Source organism: Rhinolophus sinicus, chromosome 6 (assembly GCF_057876585.1).
Source record: "Rhinolophus sinicus isolate RSI-liver-muscle chromosome 6, RSI-T2T, whole genome shotgun sequence".
Classification (NCBI taxonomy): Eukaryota; Metazoa; Chordata; class Mammalia; order Chiroptera; family Rhinolophidae; genus Rhinolophus; species Rhinolophus sinicus.
Genome location: NC_142506.1, coordinates 2,973,423 through 2,980,336, shown reverse-complemented (window position 1 = coordinate 2,980,336; position 6,914 = coordinate 2,973,423). Strand labels below are relative to the sequence as shown.

Genomic DNA, 6,914 nt, shown 5'->3' with positions numbered 1-6,914 from the left:
TGCTGGTAGAGGAAAGAGAAAATATAATTATAATAGAAAGATACATAACCTGTCACTTAAACTTTAATATAAGAAAGGGTAGTGGTTCAAATTTAAAGTTAAAATGATCATATTGATTATCTAATAAACATATTTTGAAATTTGGGTGAGGGAAAAATCATGCAAATATTCATTTAACGTAAAATTAATTGCAAAAGAGCAAAGCTTTGACTCTGAAAGATGTAGGAATAACAAGAAAGTATAAGCCTATATAAAAGTAGGTTTGCATAAAATTTATGAGACGAAAATAGATGCTCAAAAAACACAAATAAAGAGATGGGTGGATTTAATAAATGAAGTGTCATTTATATATATGTAGATGCATACACACACCTGAGTCAATGATTAACGAAATAGCAGAGCTACTAGTGTGACATGAAGAAAATACCCTAAGTGGTAAGGAATAATCACGGAGGTAGAATATTTAATTGGAAAAGTTATGAACAAGACAATGCTTTCCTTTCACGTTCAATAAGCATAGTTAATGATGTTAGTGGATGACACATTAAGATAGTGAATGATACCGTAGTACTGATTGAAAACGGTCCTTCCAGCTTATTAAGTGATAGACCGGGAAATAGACACTTGGTAGACTGAATGTACATTTTAATTACATGTTTGCATTCTCCATTGTGTTTCATGATGAGGTGATCTCAAAAAAATCTTCATTTAGTCAAACCAGAGATCAAAAGGCAATCACCTAGTTAGCACAAAGCAACATCTACCCCATATATCCAGAGGTAAAAACAAAGTACAGTTGATTGATTTTATGTTGTTGTTGTTGTTGTTGTTGTTGTTGTTTTGATAGTTGATAGTGCCTTTATTAGCAGGCATCACTACTCAGTAAGTAGCCAGCGGAAGGGATCAGACCACGTGGGGACGTGCTGCTAAACGCCCATCTGCTCCTCTTCCTTGCTTTCGTCAGTCTGGTAACCAGCAAGTGTCAAAGACTGTCTTTGTTGAGGAAGAGGTTTGAATATTTTCATGTGACTATAAATATTGTGACCGCCTCGTACTTTAATGTAGTAATTTATTCCAGCAACCACTGGAGTGTTGTATCCTACAGCTTCAAATTCTTCGTAACTCTTGCTTGTTTGTTCTCCAAGCTGTGGTTTAACCTCATTAGCAATTTAGCAATCTCCTGGGTTTCTGGAGTGGCCAGTTGGCTTCAGTTAAATGTCCAGGCATCATTTTGGCTAATTGCTCCTTTGCTGGGCAAGGTCCTGGAACTGGTGATCCACAGTTGATTGTCTTTTGTTCTTATCTCCTGGGAAATCTAAGTCATAAAATATGTCAACATCAGCACATCTGTAACTGTGGTTTGCCCAACTTGTCCTCAGTCTTGATGTTCTACGTGAAGATGTGTGTGTGTGTATGTGTGTTGTGTGTGTGTGTGTGTGTAAATGTAATAATTTTGAAAAAATGCGTAAGAATTCTGGAGCATTTTATATTCATGAAATTCAGGCATTAGTAGCCCCAGCTATAGGTTTGTTTTTATGACTCTCCGGGCGTGAGATGATTGAATTCTGTCAAGTTAATGAGAAAATTAAAAAGGGAGGCTGAAAGCATGAGTGATGTGTTTGTGTCTGGTCAAGAGAGCGAAGCGGCTATCATGGTGAGTCGTACCATCAGTGCGTGTTGACTTGTCCTTCATTAGGAATGAGAAAAACAGCGAGGCAATGGAATCACGTGACACAACATGTCAACATTCTCCTCAAAGGAACTTTAGAAGCTCAATCTCTCATGACAATTTTAAACCATGAAAAGAATTTGGGTTTTTACTCAGAACGTTTGCATGTTTGAACAGATGGATAACGTGGTCTTTCATGTTTTATCAGGATCACTCTTGCAACTTTTTTGAGAATAGACAACAGACACAAGGACGAAGGGGGAAAGAGTAGACAGGACGCTATTGTGATGATGTAGCAGCAGATGGTGGAGTCTGTCCAGTGTCGGAAAATATACTGATGATCCAGTCCAGAAATTTGCATTTTAAACCTTTTTTGATTTTTAACTCATGGACTAATTTCTTGAAATCTCACCTTTCTTAATTCGGTCTTAGTCTTGCCGTTGGGAAAAATGAGGAACTTGAATTAGACCCGTGGTTTCCAGTTTGACCCCACCCTCCCTAACCCAGCAGTTACCCTGGATGAGCCACTCATCTCTATGAGCTTCAGGGCCTCCTGTGAAAATACTGGGGACAATGGTGATTTCTCTGCAGATATGTTGGATCAATAACATTTATGTAAGTAATATTTGATAAGCGAAATAAGTGAAACTGTTACTTACAACAGTTGTGAAAGCATACAGAGTGATGATGTCCCTGAGCAAATCCCACCCTACAGACGCCAGGAGGACCCGAAAGTCTGCCTAGGAAATGCTTTGGCTTCTTCCACACCCCATCTGGCTTCCCTCTGAAGACAGGACGCTCTGCCCAGGCCTCCGTAGAGAACTTATTGCTGCAGAAGGAGATTATAAAGACATTTCAGAGAAAGAAAATGTATGAATTGCTAAGCAAGGGAAACTTTATATTTCAGTTGATTTCAACAAATTCTTCCTTTTGGAGGCGTGCAAACCCAAATTTAAAGCCAGACATGAGGAGTTGAAAGGGCAAAGTTGCTTTGCTGCTTCATCATTTCTTTCCTCTTGATAAATAAATCCTGACTAAACAAACCCTTTAATAATGCAAAGCCATAATTCATCGATGGGTCCTTAGTGTGATGAAAAACGCTGACTTTAAGATTATTGAATGTATAAGACTTACTATAATGAGTAGAAAAGCAGAGATGAAAAATGTGTCCCTCTTTACCCTAAATGAGCCCAGATATTTTTTCTTAGCTCAGACTTATAGGCATTTTACGTTTCCATTATAATTTTTACCACCCTACTAGGAGACAAGCATTCATGATGGGAAATTTGAGTGGTTACTATGAAATCTCTGCAGGTACACCAATGTCTCAGAGTCCTGAGCGTCTCTGATGAGCTCACTTCCTGAAGTCTTCAATAAATGCTTTAAATGCAACCTTGACTCTAGCCTTGGGATTTCCTGGAAACCTTTTTCTGATGAGCTCTGATGCACGAGGCCAGTGAGTAATGCGGTCCTAGTCTTCGTTCTGGTGGCAGGGGCAAGAGCGGAGGGCCAGAAGTGACAGGCGTTCTAGGGAGAGGCACTAGCGCAGGGAAGGATGTGCAGGCAGAAACACAAGTGGCGTGTTGAGAAGAAAATGCCTTACCTGCATTCTTTTCCCTGGTATGTTGATTTTTTTCACGGATTAGTACAAAATGAAGTGGAACTCGGACACTCTTTCAGGGTCATGTCTTTTTACCTGTAATTCCCACAAAGGCCTACAGGTTTCCACTACAATAAATAAGTGAAAAACCTCAAAAGTTAAACCATTGGAGAGGTCAGTTCACTGGGACACAACCATGTGCTGGCTGTAAGATGGGTACCCAAGATTCCATCCGTGGAGATTGAGCCCTGGGGCGGAGCATCAGAAGAGTCCTTAAGCAGATATTACCCAGGACAGAACCATGCATTCCCCAAGGTTGTAAGTCAGAAATTGGTTTCCCTGGGCTACACTCAAGGTTTCGTCAGCAGGGTTGTGTGTGTGGGAAGCCATGTCCTTGCCTTTTTCTGCTTCTGGAGCTCACCTGCGCCCCTAGTCTCACGATCCTTTCCTCCATCTTCAAAGCCAGCAGCTAGCATCTCCGAATCACCTGCCTCTCAATTTCACTTACAAGGACCCTTGTGGCTACTTTGGACCCACTGTAATAACTCAGAGTGATCTCCCCATCTACGATCCTTAATTTAATCTTACCTTCAGGTCCTTTTTGTAGGCCAGGTCATATGTTCCCAGGTTCTGTGGGTTAGGACCTGGGCTTCTTTGGAAGGTGTTATTCTGTGCACCAGTAGGATGTGCTAAGCTGCTCCACCATCAGCAGGAGGTCAGAGTGGGGAGAGTTCCTTCTGCACCTGCAGTCAGCAAGGACACTGTCATTCACTCGGCAGCGGGAACCTCCACCTGCTCTGTGACAGACACCGTGCTGCACTCGCTGAGGAGACGGTGAGGAAAAAATCGGCATGAGGTCTGCCTACACTGAGCCTGCAGTATGGACAGGTGGCAATGTCAGAGGACCGCCGTCAGTGTAGACCCCCCAGGCTAAATTCCAGGGTGCAGGCATAGGACACCAAGGGGATGAATCGTGGGGGTATGGGAAGAAACTGTTCCAGTATAGTATATGTGGTTTCGATGGAGAAACATAAAATAAATGACAGAGGAAGTGCAAATACTAAACTATGGAGTAGATAGTAGATTTGGGGACCTTGGGTCAGGGGGCATCGCTGGTATTACAAGAGGCAGCATGACTGGTATATTTCTCTGAGCTGAGCCTGGAAGGTTGGATGTCATCTGAATACACAAACTTTCCTTCTTTCCCTCTCTCCCTCCCTTCCTTTCTCCCTACCTCCCTCAGTTAATTTCATCCAAAATTCATTAAATCCAAAGTGAACCAGTAACAGTAGGCTATGGGACAGTATCAGAACCGAGTGCAGAGCCAGTCCAGTGGTGACTTCAGTGGTAGTCTGAGAGATCCAGCAACCGAACTGGGTGAAGGGGGCATGGATGGGCATGCTGGAATCCGAACACACAGGTGAATATGTTGGGAATGGGAGCCAGCTCTTTAATGACAAGAAGGGAGGTAGAGAAGTGAAAAGAGCCCCTACGGTACTGAGATCATGTGTTATTATGCAGATAGACGAGTAGGTGGATAGAGATGTAAAAACAATTAGATGTGAAGAGGGGTGTGTGCACCCGTATTTCCCATCGAGAAGGACTGGGGACACTAACACTATAGTAGCAATCAGCAGCCCTTGTATTTAGACCTTTGTTTCTAAATAACATGAAGATGAAGAGCTCTAGTCAAGGGTCCCAGAAACTGTCAAGAAAGAAGCATTTCAGTACAACGGACAGCTCCCCAGCCTGCTCTCTGAGGGCACAGTTGCTGCAAACACATCAATGTTTGCAAGTCTGAGAAGAGTTCTGACCACCACTTTAGCATGCCAAGAGAGCCACTGTGACCCACACTGCCGACTGGTGAGAATGCAATCTAGAAAAAGGTCGCATCCTTCAGCGATGACTAACGAGAACATTATTTCATCTATGACATAAGATCGCATTTCTATGAGAATTAATCTGTTTGGCTTTTCCAAAAACAGAAGAAAGCAGCACCTCTATAAAGTAGAGCAGAAAAGCACAAGATCAGCAAAATCTGAGACACGAAGCCAACAGGACGAGATGGAAAAGGGAGCTAGATGAAAAAAGTCAGACTGGGGACTAAAACAAAGGAGACGTAACATTGCATAGGCTCAAATAAATACTATAGATAACAAATATCACATAGACCCTCCAGGTCTCAGAGGAAAATAACTGAGATTAAAACCATTTAGCCAAATTAGTAATTTAAAGGGAAGAGACAATAATGGATCCAGAGAAAAAATGTACACATTTTAAAGTTATAGAGAAATGTATTTTCAGACTTTTAAATGAAATTAAAAATTGCTAAAAACAGTGATTATATTTTATTAAAAACATAAAATGGCCAGAGAAAAACATATGGCTATTGATCCGAGCTGTGTACCAGAAAAAAAGGGAAATTCTCAGCTATTCCATTAGATGCAGGCCCTGAATCACCAGTAATCCTTGGCCCCCCAAACACCACTGAACACCATCAGCCAGCTTGGCATTAGGGCAGTCGGGTGACAAGCAGACTTTGATTCACACCCGCCTCACGGCAGGATAGGCGCTCTGCCACATTCATGCAGTTTCCGGGGACCCAGAGTGTAGGGAAGGTTGACATGAGCCTAAAAGGAGCGCGCACTTGCGTCACCTGCACCGCTCTGCACAAGAGGGTGCAATGCTCTCCTCAGTCTAGTGATGCTTACGAGGTTTTCGAAGGGGAGGAATCCACAGAATGTCAAGATATTTAAGTTCCCACCTGAAACCGAAGATGTTGGCACATGAAAAGCATTGTATAAAGTAGTGGGTAGAAGAAAAGGGGGTTAAATTAAGTAACAAAATGTGTTCCGGTTACTGTTTCTACAGCTAATCGAAGGAATAATTTAATACATTATAGCCTCCTTGTACCTCCACCTATCTCTTCTTCCCCATCCCCTCTGACAGCCCCTCAGTGACCTGGAGTTCTCTTCCAGATGGTGTCACTGGTGCCTTTATTCACACGGGACCTGTATCCTTAGTGGATCTTTTTATTGGATTGCCAGAATTCCCTACTGATTGTTCTTACGGGGCCTGAGATAGCTAAGGAACGGTCGAGTGCATTCCTCGGATTTCACACACTGTCTTTCACGACAATATATGTTTCTTGACAGTGATATTTTAGAAACAGTTTCCCCTTGGTCGTCAGAATCCATTACCCCAGCCAAGTACTGGGACCCTCCTCCTCTGTGTGGGGGTATCAATTCATTAGGAAACCAAAATGCTTAACAGGGAGTTTCAGATTCTGATTTCATAGAACTTTTACTGTGAGCCCTGGCCCAGCTCGTCAGCCTTTGGCAGTAGCCATCTGAACCCACCGAGCACAAGCTGCATGTGTGGAAAGCAAATGGACATATGAAGGCTGGTCTCAGCCCTGGCCAGGGGTGGGTTCTTGCAGACTTGTACCCCTGTGGGTGGTCTGCTTTGGCAGAGTAGCAATGCCTGCTCTCCAGATCAGTCATCATTATATTCTTTACATTTCTCGTCCCTTGATGGGTAATATGTTTTAGTTAATAATTCTTTATATTAAACTTTTCATTTTTAGAATACTGTGTGGTTTCCATCTCCTGTTTGGACCCTGATGCAACAGACAGCTGTCGGTTT

General features: G+C 42.5%; 1 pseudogene; it reads right to left on the bottom strand.

Annotated features, from left to right (window-relative positions):
* Nucleotides 1–926: 926 nt before the first annotated feature.
* Nucleotides 927–1,230, bottom strand: LOC148757825 (cystatin-A pseudogene; annotated as a pseudogene).
* Nucleotides 1,231–6,914: the final 5,684 nt, after the last annotated feature.